The 12354-nt window shown below is 53.7% G+C and overlaps 1 long non-coding RNA gene across 1 annotated transcript; it reads right to left on the minus strand.

Annotated features, from left to right (window-relative positions):
• Positions 1–688: 688 nt before the first annotated feature.
• LOC146395433 (uncharacterized) lies at positions 689–3187 on the minus strand. Its single transcript, XR_014831072.1, has 2 exons — positions 2935–3187; positions 689–2289 (listed from the first exon to the last, which is right to left on the minus strand). It is a non-coding gene; the product is annotated as an uncharacterized LOC146395433 (long non-coding RNA).
• Positions 3188–12354: the final 9167 nt, after the last annotated feature.

Genomic DNA, 12354 nt, shown 5'->3' on the forward strand with positions numbered 1-12354 from the left:
CTAACCCTCACCCTCACCCTCACCCTAACCCTAAACCCTAACCCTAACCCTAACCCCTCACCCTCACCCTCACCCTAACCCTCCCCCTCACCCCTAACCCTGACCCTAACCCGTACCCAAACTCGAACCCAAATCCGAACCCCTATCCGCCCCGAACCCCTATCCGCCCCGAACCCCTAACCCCTCACCCTCATCCTGACGCTGATCCTCACCCTGACCCTCAGCCTCACCCTCACCCTCATCCTGACCCTGTCCCCCGCCCCAACCCGACCCCGACCGGGACCCAGTCCCAGACCCGGCCTTGGACCCACACACAGACATGGACCCGTACCCGAATCCTGACCCGGATCTTGACCCTAACCCGAACCCCAACCCGAATCCCGAACCACAAACCCCGAACCGCTAACCCTCACCTTAACCCCTAACCCTCACTCCAACCCTCACCTGAACCCCCCCAACCCTCTATCCTCACTCGAACCCCTAACCCTCACCCTAACAGCTAACCCAAACCCTCTAACTCTAACCCTAAAACCTAACCCTAACCCTATCCATCCCTAACTCTTGCCCTACTGTCCCCAATTTAGGCCCTGCTCTGTCCCCAGTTAGAGCCTTTCTCTAACTAGAGACCTGCACTTTCCCTAACAGGCGCCCTCCTAACCCTTTAAACTTAACTTCATATTTTCCTTACTTGTCTCCAGCTTGTCCCATCCTATCCCCTCATTTATATCTTGTTCTAACGGTCTCCACCTTGGTCCATCTTGTCCTACTTTGTCCCTCCTTCTTTACACAGTGTCCCCACCTTCTTCATCATCCACCTTTCTCTCAGATCATCGATAACCAGAACCTTATCGTTTTCTTTGGCCATGTCCAGGCCACATGGAATTTCCCATGCCAACGATCAAACCCACACCACAGCTGTCAACAAAGCCATAGCAATGATAACACCAGATCCTTAACCCACTGAGCCATGAGGGAAATCCTGGAACATTATAGTTTTCTTTTTAAGGCCACACCTGTAAGGCATATCGACATTCCCAGGCTAGGGGTCAAGTCAGAGCAGCAACCACTAGACTATGCCACAGCCATATGGGATGGGAGCGGCATCGACAACCTACACCACAGCTTGCAGCAACACTGGATCCCTAATCCACTGAGCGAGGCCAGGGATTGAACCCACATCTTCATGGATGCTTGTCAGGTTCCTGACTTGCTAAGCCACAATGGGAAGTCCCTCAGTTTTGTTGTTGTTGCTTTGGTTTGGGTGTTTCGGCTGCATCTGCAGCATGGAGAAGTTCCCAGGGCAAGGATCAAACCCATGCCACAGCAGCAGCCCAAGCCGCTAGTTACAACGGTGGATCCTTAACCCAATGAACTTCAGCAGACCTCCTATTATAGTTTTAATTCATGAAAATGTCAAAGGTTATGTTGGGAGGCCTCTATGGCTAGGAGTCAAGGGTGGCCTCTGGATACTGGCCAGCAGAAAGCCAGGCCTTTAGTCCTATTGCTCCTAGGAAATGAATCCTCTCAGCAACCTAAGTGAGAGTGGAAGTGGATTCTTCCCAAATCAAACCTCTAGATGAGAACAGAGCGCTAGCCAATACCTTGACGACAGCCCTGCAGAGCACCCACCAAGCTGCACCCAGACTCCTCACCCACAGACACTGTGACATCATAAACATGTGTTGGTTAAGTTACACAGTGTGTGGTGATTGCTATAAAGAGATAGAAAATAAATACAGGATTGTATTCGTTTGCTAAGGCTGCCATAACAAATACCACAGACTGAGTGGCTTAAGCAACATACATGTATTGCCTTATGGTTCCAACACTGGACGTCCAAGATCAAGGTGGTAGCAAGGTGGTTCACCTCAGGCTTCTCTCCTTGGCTCAAAGATGGCCACCTTCTCACCATGTCTTCACATGGTCTCCCAGCTGTGCCTGTCTGTGTCCTAATCTCTTTTTTAATGACACCAATCACATTGGATTAGAGTGCTCCAAATGACCTCATTTTACCTTATTTATGCCTTTAAAAGCACTATCTCCAAAGAGTCACATTCTAACCTACTGGGGGTTAGGGCTGCAATACATGAATTCAGGAAGGACACAACTCAGCCCATAACAAGGGCCACGAAAAGGGAGACGTTTTTTGTTCTTCTGAGAGGTTAGCAAAGTGTTGAGATTCCAAGCACAGGCTCAGAATCAGATTGGTAGCTCTGAACCTTGCCTCTGTGGCTGTTTACCTGTGTCACTCCAGATCTGCCACTTTACTTTCTCGCAACACTTCTTTCTCTGCAATAAAGAATAATGAGATTACCGACAGTCAAAGTAGGTAGCTTTGCTAATCAAATAAAAGAATTCCTTTAAAGGGCTTGATCTAGTGCCCAGATAAACCCGTGCTTGTGAAACGGTTATCATTCACATGATAACCGTTAACGTGAACTGGTGAGGTGGCAGAAGCTTAGACTGTCATTGTCAGAGCTGGTGGAACAGACTCACTATAGGCTCATCACATTTAAGACTGGGAGACACACCATGAAGCCTGGTTTCCTGGAAGCAGCGTCTTAGAAAGGGAGTTGGCTGCCTGAGACTTATCTAGGGAAGGCTCTGGGAGGAGGATGTGAGGAAAGCGGGAGAAGGCAGCGGGGCTGTGGGCTTAGCAGCTGAACATGTGCTTCCCTCTCATGACAGAGGAGCTCGGAACACCAACGGCACGAGCGAACCCTCTCTGAGGCACATGAGTGGGCCTATGACACAGCAAGCCCAGGGATTCCTGAGCTCCAATTATTCAAAAAAAAAAAAGGGTGGCTGTGAGCTGTTGGGCCCCCAGCACACCCGGAAGCTTGGGATAGAGGCACCAGACAGCAAAGGGGTCTGGATGCGGCCCCAGCAATGTCCCGGAGTCCAATCCCACACATACCCTGGAAGTCAACTTACCTTCTGGAGGCCACTTAGCCAGGTAGCGGCAGCCTAACTTGTAGCCCAGGTCAGAGAGGGTGTTTCTGCACAGACTGTCCGCGGCTCTGAGGGCGATGGCGGCGATGGCGCCTTAGCGAACGGATGAGGAACAAACGAGCAGAATGCGTGACAGCTCCTAGCAGGAGACGTTCCACACGGCAGCCTATCCGCACCCCTGAGAAACACGGAGCAACACACGGGCAGCTGCGGCCTCCAGGACGGCGCCCCGGAAGTACACGCGGGGTCCGGGAGCTCCGGAAGCGACCTTCCAGAAGTGCCCGCCCCTTTGCGTATTTCCGGCGCGCCGCAGACGCGACGCCTCTGGGAACCTGTCAAGCCCTCCTGCTCGTACTTGCTCAGAGGCGGCTCCCTGGAGGCGGAAGCTGAACTTTCTGAGAGAGGCTTATCCCGGGTCGGAAGCCTGGATCCCCGCCCAGCGGGTGGGCACAATGCGGCTGGGCTCCGGGACCTTCGCCGCCTGCTGCGTAAGGATCGAGGTGCTCGGGCTCGCGCTCTTCCTTCGGGGATTCTTCCCGGCTCCTGTTTCTTCGTCTTCTGGCACGGAGCGACAAGTAGAGCACCCAGCGCCCGAACCCTCGACTGGTACGGATCACTCCCCGGGCGTCTCTGCTCCCCAGGCCCCACTTTCCCCGGAGAAGCGTCCTGATGAGCCTTGCCTCTAGGACGTCTTCTCGGGGCTCTGGGCTGGTCTCTTCCATTCTGGTTCCCACCCCCCTATTTTCCCTTCTTACTGCTCCAGCTTCCTTTTCTGTGTCTTAGAACTTTGTGGCAAACACCAGTACCGGCCCTACTGAGATCCTCCTCCCCGGTCACCACCAAGTAAGCTGTCCACACTCGTAAAAAGGAAGCCTCTCCCCACTTCTACTCATACAGGGACACCCCAACCCCATTCCCTGAGCATATGTTTCAGTCACTCCCTGTTTCCCGGCTCCCTTTTTGCTCAGTAAGACACAGCAGATAAAATTCCTGCCGACCTCTCGTGTTTTCTCCTGCAACATTCCTGTGACACCCCGTTTTTCCCAGCAGGTAAGACCTTCCTGTATAGACCCCTTCCTAGCCCTCACCTACCCAGCCCTATCTACCCAGCAGTATATACCAGGTAAAGGAACTTGCATTTTGGACCAGATCCACACAGTACCAGCTACTAACCATGGCAAGACAGTTTGTAAATGCTTGCCCCTCCCCTATCAGCTGCACTGTGTTTTAGGTCAAGCTCCTTAACCCATTCCAAGATGCTCTAGAAGGGACTCCCCTGTCCCAATACTCCTCACCATGCTAATGGAATGCACTACTTAATACCAGGGCTGCCTGAGCTTAACGGTTACCCACCCCCACCCACACCACAGCATTGTCTCCCAAGAAAAGGCCTTTTTTCTTTGGATCAGGATATGTAGGTGTGACAGAGAATGTGCTGGAGAAGCAAGCAGAAACTACATTATAGTGTTTGAATACTACATAAAAGTTAAAATTCAATTGCCTTTTTCTTTTTTAAACACTTTTAGGAGCCAGTGCCAACTGGACCAAGCTCCCACTGCCTCTCTTCAGGAAAGTTGTTATTATGCTGATAGATGCCTTGACAGATGATTTTGTGTTTGGGTCAAAGGGTATGAGATTCAACCCCTGGGCTGGGAACTTCCATATGCCATGGATGCAGCCCTAAAAAGACAAAAAAGAAAAAAAAGAAAGAAAGAATAGTTACATTCTGGAGTTCCTCTGTGGCTTGGTGCATTAGGAAACCACCCAGCATTGTCACTGCAGCGGCTTGGGTTGCTGCTGTGGCACAGGTTTGATCCCTGGCCTGGGAGTGTCCTCGTGTCGCTGCGTGGCCCAAAGAGGCGTTGGATTCGGTCTTAGCCGCCTCATGTTTTCAGCCAGGACTCCACAACTTTTAGTTCATTCAATAGTGGTCAGCCACGGTCACTATCAATTGTGGGACATATTACCTTTTTAGCAGTCATTCCCACTTCCCCCAACCCAGTAACAGCCCCACCCCCAACCACTGGCATCCATTCATCTTTCTATCTTTACAGAGTTGCCTCTTCTGGACATTCCCTACAAATAGAGCCCTATAATAAATGGTCTTGTGTAACCATCTTCTTTCACTTGGATAATGTTTTCAAGGTTTATTCCCATTATAGCAAGAGTCCATTCATTCCTTTCTGTTGCTAAATAATAGTCCACTGTACAGCTGTATCACATTTGTTTATCCATCTGTCAATGGATGGATATTTGGATGGTTTCCACTTTTTGACTATTATGATTGATGCTGTTGATTTAGGAACAAGTGTTCTGTGTGGACCTATGTTTTCTTATGGTGTCCTTTTCTTTCTCCAGTACAGTCTCTGCTCACCTGTGGTGTTATTTTCAGATACATTCCATTTCTATACGATGACAGACAATATAACATATACATATGTTAGTTTTATATGATTGTTTTGAGTATGCCTCTGCTTTTATAATTACATATTTGCCTTTGCTGATACTCTTAGATTTTTTTTTTTTTGGTAACAAATCCAGATTGCCAACTGAAGTCACTTGCTTTCAGCCTGAAGAACTTCCTTTAGTATTTCTTGTAAGGCAGGTTTGCTAGCAATGGATGATCTTTTTTACTTTTTTAATCTGGGAATGTCTTCATTTTACCTTGATTTTTTTGAAAGATAGTTTTTCCAGATATAGGATTCTTGGTTGACTGATCTTTTTCTTTCAGCACTTTGTATGTATGCCACTGCTTTCTGGCCTCCACAGTTTCCGTAGAGAAGTCAGCCATTAATCTAATTAGATTTCCTTCTCTCTGTCTTTGTCTTTCAACATCATTATTGCAATATGTCTGTGAGGTTTATACACACTTAATTGGTGTATAATTAAGCTTCTTCAGATGACCTCCTGAGCCCTTCTGACCTTCAGATCCCAGAGGCCTTTGTATATGAGACCTCTGTTGCTGTCTGGCCTGGAGTGTGTTCCAGCCTCTCATGCATAGTCCCTTGCCTGGACCTGGAGTCAGCTGCTTCTCCAAGATGCTCTGGTTCCTTCCAGGGCAAAGGGGTCTTTGAGGACCACCATCTTAGAGCTAGCAGTACTCATGGAAACTGGCTTGGTCATCATTTATGGAAATGTGAGGAAATCTTTTTAAAACACAGTTGATTTGGGGTTTGCATTGAGACTTGCAGTTCATATTCACTACTGTAAGATTAACTTCTTAGATCTTTGACCTGTACCGTCTTTCTCTGAACATAAAATCCTGCGTGTCACTACACTAGGGTGTGACAGAGTATCATGTAAGACTATCATGAGGTAGTCTCAGCATAACCAGACCAGCATTGCCACTCATGTCAGAGCCAAAAGCATTTTGAGGTGGGGTTTTTGTTTGTTTGTTTTAGTCTTTTTTTTTTTTTTTTTTTTTTTTTAGGGCCGCCCCTGCGGCATATGGAGGTTCCCAGGCTAGAGGTCCAATTGGAGCTGCAGCTGCTGGCATACACCACAGATGAGCCACACCTGCACCCACACCACAGCTCACAACAATGCCAGATCCTTAACCCACTGTTCAGGGGGGTGACTGTTGACTTCACCATGTGAAAATCCCTTGGCGTCCACTCCACACACCAAAACCCATGCAGTGTTGAGTTTCTTGCATGTGTTGGGTGCTGTTTTAGGGAATGCACCATGCTCCATGTAGATGAGTGTTCAATAAATTTATTGATGTAAAAGCCAATGAAGTGATTTCTGCCGGCATTTACTTGAAACGATTGAAGAGATGGGTGATTAGAATTACATTACTTGTAGAAGGTCAAGTTCAAGAGTGATCACCAACAGACATGTCCCAGAGCCTGTCACCTAAACTATCTTCTTTTTTCTAGGTGACATCATATCTCCAAAGCACCTTCAACAGACGGATTTGGCTGCAGCAATATCAATTGGGCTTGGTCTGCCAATTCCAAAGAGCAGCATAGGCAGTCTTTTATTCCCAGTTGTAGAAGGAAAACCAATGAGGGAACAACTGAGATGTTTACATGTGGTTCCTTCCCCGAGGAGAATTTCCCTTTCTGGAAGGCAGCTCCCAAAACCACGTTTTGGGCCATTTCAGAGGTGGGCCCTAGGTGCTGAGGTCCCTAGCTGGCTGAGGGTGGATTGCTGCGGGGAGGGAGCACAAGCCTTTTTCATGCCTAATCAGACATGGTCCCTAAGGAGAACACGTTGGGAGTGGGTTTCCAGCCAAGGAGACCAGCAGGAACCCACCAGGGCCCAGGGAGCACGAGGCTGCCCAGCCCCTCCTTTGCCCTATGGAGAGAAGAGGGCTATGTGAGAAACACACAAGTGTTGCTGGCCTGAGCAAACACGCCTTGGGGCTGTGGTTCCTTCCCCGAGGAGAGTTTCCCTTTCTGGAAGGCAGCTCCCAGAACCTCGTTTGGGGACGTTTCAGAGTTGGGCCCTAGGTACTGAGGTCCCTAGCTGGCCGAGGGTGGATTGCTGGGGCGAGAGCACAAGCCTTTTTCCTGCCTAATCAGACTTGGTCCCTAAGAAGAACAGGTCGGGAATGGGTTTCCCACAAAAGAGAACAGCAGCAACCCACCAGGGCTCAGGGAGCACGAGGCCCCCCAGCTCCTCCTTTGCCCAATGCAGAGAAGAGGGCTAGGGAGAAAGAGGTAAGCGTTACTTTCATGAACAAACACGCAATGGGGCTAAGGTTGGTTCCCCCAGGAGAGTATAAATACCCAGAATGAAGCTCCGGAAGCTAGTTTTCTGCCCTTTCTGAGATGGGCCCTAGGTGGGTCCCTCCCTAGCTGCCCAAGGGCTGGGTTCTGGGGCCAATGCACACAAGGCCTTTTCATTCACAATCCGCCATCTCCCCGAAGGAGAGCACGTTTGGAGTTGATTTCAAGCTCCAGCAACCACCAGGAAAGCACCAGTGCACAGGGAGCGGGAGGCAGCCAAGACCCTACTTGGCCCAAAGGGGAGCTCAGGCTAGGTGAGAAAATGGCAAGCGCTGTGTTCCTGAGCAAACACACATTGGGGCTGAGCTTGGTTCCCAAGGAGAGTATACCTATACAGAATACAGCTTCCAGAAGCTAGTATTGTGCCCTTTCTGAGATGGGCCCTAGGTGGGTCCCTCCATAGCTGACAAATATTGGGTGCTGGGGCCAGTGCACACAAGGCCTTTTGAGGCCCAATCTGCTTTCTACCAGAAGAAGCACACGTTTGGAGTTGATTTCCAGCTCCAGCGACCGCCAGCAAAGCACCAGTGCACGTGGAGCATGAGGCAGGCCAGACCCTCCTCGGCCCTAGGGCAAGCACAGACCAAGGGGAGAAACCCACAAGCGCTGCTTTCCTGAGCAAACACGCACTGGGGCTGAGATTGGTTTCCTGAGGAGAGATCCCTTTCGTGAATGCAGCTCCCAGAAGCTAGTTTTGTGCCCTTTCTGAGATGGGCCCTAAGTGGGTGCCTCCCTAGCAGGCGGAGGGTGGGGTGCTGGGGACAGTGCACACAAGGCATTTTCAGACCCCATCCGCCTTCTCCCTGAAGGAGAGCACGTTTGGAGGTGGTTTCCAGCTCCGGTGACCCTCGGCCAAGCACCGGTGCACAGGGAGCACGATGCAGCCCAGACCCTCCTTGGCCGAAGGGCGAGCAAAGGCCTAGGGGCGAAACAAGCAAGCGCTGCTTTGCTGAGCAAACACGCACTGGGGCTGAGCTTGGTTTCCCGAGGAGAGTTTCCCTCTCGAGAAGGCAGCTCCCAGAAGCTAGTTTTGTGCCCTATCTGAGATGGGCCCTAGGTGGGTCCCTCCCGAGCAGGCGAAGGGTGGGGTGCTGGGGCCAGTGCACACAAGGCCTTTTCAGACCCCATCCGCCTTCTCCCTGAAGGAGAGCACGTTTGGAGGTGGTTTCCAGCTCCGGTGACCCTCGGCCAACCACCGGTGCCCATGGAGCGGGAGGCAGCCCAGATCCTCCTCGGCCGAAGGGCGAGCACAGGCCTATGGGCGAAACCGGCAAGCGCTGCTTTGCTGAGCAAACACGTACTGGGGCTGAGCTTGCTTTCCCGAGGAGAGTTTCCTTTTCGAGAAGGCAGCTCCCAAAAGCTAGTTTTGTGCCCTTTCGGAGATGGGCCCTAGGTGGGTCCCTCCATAGCAGGCGAAGGGTTGGGTGCTGGCGCCAGTGCCCACAAGGCCTTTTCAGGCCCCATCCGCCTTCTCCCTGAAGGACAGCACGTTTGGAGTTGGTTTCCAGCTCCGGTGACACTTGGCCAAGCACCGGCGAACAAGGAGCAGGAGGCAGCCCAGACCCTCCTCGGCGGAAGTGCAAGCACAGGCCTAAGGGCAAAACCGGCAAGCGCTGCTTTGCTGAGCACACACGCACTGGGGCTGAGCTTGCTTTCCCGAGGAGAGTTTCCCTTTCAAGAAGGCCGCTCCCAGAAGCTAGTTTTGTGCCCTTTCTGAGATGGGCCCTAGGTGGGTCCCTCCCTAGCAGGCGAAGGGTGGGGTGCTGGGGCCAGTGCACACAAGGCCTTTTCAGACCCCATCTGCCTTCTCCCTGAAGGAGAGCACGTTTGGAGGTGATTTCCAGCTCCGGTGGCCCTCGGCCAAGTACCAGTGCCCAGGGAGCGGGAGGCAGCCCAGACCCTCCTCGGCCGAAGGGCGAGCACAGGCCTAGGGGCAAAACCGGCAAGCACTGCTTTGCTGAGCACACACGCACTGGGGCTGAGCTTGCTTTCCCGAGGAGAGTTTCCCTTTCGAGAAGGCAGCTCCCAGAAGCTAGTTTTGTGCCCTTTCTGAGATGGGCCCTAGGTGGGTCCCTCCCTAGCAGGCGAAGGGTGGGGTGCTGGGGCCAGTGCACACAAGGCCTTTTCAGACCCCATCCGCCTTCTCCCTGAAGGACAGCACGTTTGGAGTTGCTTTCCAGCTCCGGTGACCCTCGGCCAAGCACCGGTGCACAGGGAGCGGGAGGCAGCCCAGACCCTCCTCAGCCGAAGGGCGAGCACAGGCCTAGGGATGAAACCGGCAAGCGCTGCTTTGCTGAGCAAACACGCACTGGGGCTGAGCTTGCTTTCCTGAGGAGAGTTTCCCTTTCGAGAAGGCAGCTCCCAGAAGCTCGTTTTGTGCCCTTTCGGAGATGGGCCCTAGGTGGGTCCCTCCTAGCAGGCGAAGGGTGGGGTGCTGGGGCCAGTGCACACAAGGCCTTTTCAGACCCATCCGCCTTCTCCCTGAAGGAGAGCACGTTTGGAGGTGGTTTCCAGCTCCGGTTACCCTCGGCCAAGCACCGGTGCTCAGGGAGCATGATGCAGCCCAGACCCTCATTGGCCGAAGGGCGAGCCCAGGCCTAGGGGCGAAACCTGCAAGCGCTGCTTTGCTGAGCAAACACGCACTGGGGCTGAGCTTGCTTTCCCGAGGAGAGTTTCCCTTTCGAGAAGGCAGCTCCCAGAAGCTAGTTTTGTGCCCTTTCGGAGATGGGCCCTAGGTGGGTCCCTCCCGAGCAGGCGAAGGGTGGGGTGCTTGGGACAGTGCACACAAGGCCTTTTCAGACCCCATCTGCCTTCTCCCTGAAGGAGAGCATGTTTGGAGGTGATTTCCAGCTCCGGTGGCCCTCGGCCAAGCACCGGTGCCCAGGGAGCGGGAGGCAGCCCAGACCCTCCATGGCCCTAGGGCGAGTCCAGGCCTAGGGGCGAAACCGGCAAGCGCTGCTTTGCTGAGCAAACACGCACTGGGGCTGAGCTTGCTTTCCCAAGGAGAGTTTCCCTTTCGAGAAGGCAGCTCCCAGAAGCTAGTTTTGTGCCCTTTCTGAGATGGGCCCTAGGTGGGTCCCTCCCTAGCAGGCGAAGGGTGGGGTGCTGGGGCCAGTGCACACAAGGCCTTTTCAGACCCCATCCGCCTTCTCCCTGAAGGAGAGCACGTTTGGACGTGGTTTCCAGCTCCAGTGACCCTCGGCCAAGCACCGGTGCACAGGGAGCTGGAGGCAGCCCAGACCCTCCTCGGCCTAGGGGCGAAACCGGCAAGCGCTGCTTTGCTGCGCAAACAAGCACTGGGGCTGAGCTTGCTTTCCCGAGGAGAGTTTCCCTTTCGAGAAGGCAGCTCCCAGAAGCTAGTTTTGTGCCCTTTCTGAGATGGGCCCTAGGTGGGTCCCTCCCTAGCAGCCGATGGGTGGGGTGCTGGGGACAGTGCACACAAGGCCTTTTCAGACCCCATCCGCCTTCTCCCTGAAGGACAGCACGTTTGGAGGTGGTTTCCAGCTCCGGTGACACTTGGCCAAGCACCGGCGAACAAGGAGCAGGAGGCAGCCCAGACCCTCCTCGGCGGAAGTGCAAGCACAGGCCTAAGGACAAAACCGGCAAGCGCTGCTTTGCTGAACACACACACAGTGGGGCTGAGCTTGCTTTCCCGAGGAGAGTTTCCCTTTCAAGAAGGCAGCTCCCAGAAGCTAGTTTTGTGCCCTTTCTGAGATGGGCCCTAGGTGGGTCCCTCCCTAGCAGGCGAAGGGTGGGGTGCTGGGGCCAGTGCACACAAGGCCTTTGCAGACCCCATCCGCCTTCTCCCTGAAGGAGAGCACGTTTGGAGGTGGTTTCCAGCTCCGGTGACCTTCGCCCAAGCACCGGTGCCCAGGGAGCGAGAGGCAGCCCAGACCCTCCTCGGCCCTAGGGCGAGCCCAGGCCTAGGGGCGAAACCGGCAAGCGCTGCTTTGCTGAGCAAACACGCACTGGGGCTGAGCTTGCTTTCCCAAGGAGAGTTTCGTTTTCGAGAAGGCAGCTCCCAGAAGCTAGTTTCGTGCCCTTTCTGAGATGGGCCCTAGGTGGGTCCCTCCCGAGCAGGCGAAGGGTGGGGTGCTTGGGCCAGTGCACACAAGGCCTTTTCAGACCCCATCCGCCTTCTCCCTGACGGAGAGCACGTTTGGAGGTGGTTTCCAGCTCCGGTGACCCTAGGCCAAGCACCGGCGCACATGGAGCAGGAGGCAGCCCAGACCCTCCTTTGCCGAAAGGCGAGCACAGGCCTAGGGGCGAAACCGGCAAGCGCTGCTTTGCTGAGCAAACACGCACTGGGGCTGAGCTTGCGTTCCCGAGGAGAGTTTCCCTTTCGAGAAGGCAGCTCCCAGAAGCTAGTTTTGTGCCCTTTCTGAGATGGGCCCTAGGTGGGTCCCTCCCGAGCAGGCGAAGGTTGGGGTGCTGGGGCCAGTGCACACAAGGCCTTTTCAGACCCCATCCGCCTTCTCCCTGAAGGAGAGCACGTTTGGAGGTTGTTTCCAGCTCCGGTGGCCCTCGGCCAAGCACCGGTGCACAGGGAGCGGGAGGCAGCCCAGACCCTCCTCGGCCGAAGGGCGAGCCCAAGCCTAGGGGAAAACCGGCAAGCGCTGCTTTGCTGAGCAAACACGCACTGGGGCTGAGCTTGCTTTCCCGAGGAGGG

Source organism: Sus scrofa, chromosome 16 (assembly GCF_054392235.1).
Source record: "Sus scrofa isolate SSC_HxYL_T2T_F1_AM1 chromosome 16, Sscrofa_HxYL_maternal_Yorkshire_Landrace_v2.0, whole genome shotgun sequence".
NCBI classification, from domain to species: Eukaryota; Metazoa; Chordata; class Mammalia; order Artiodactyla; family Suidae; genus Sus; species Sus scrofa.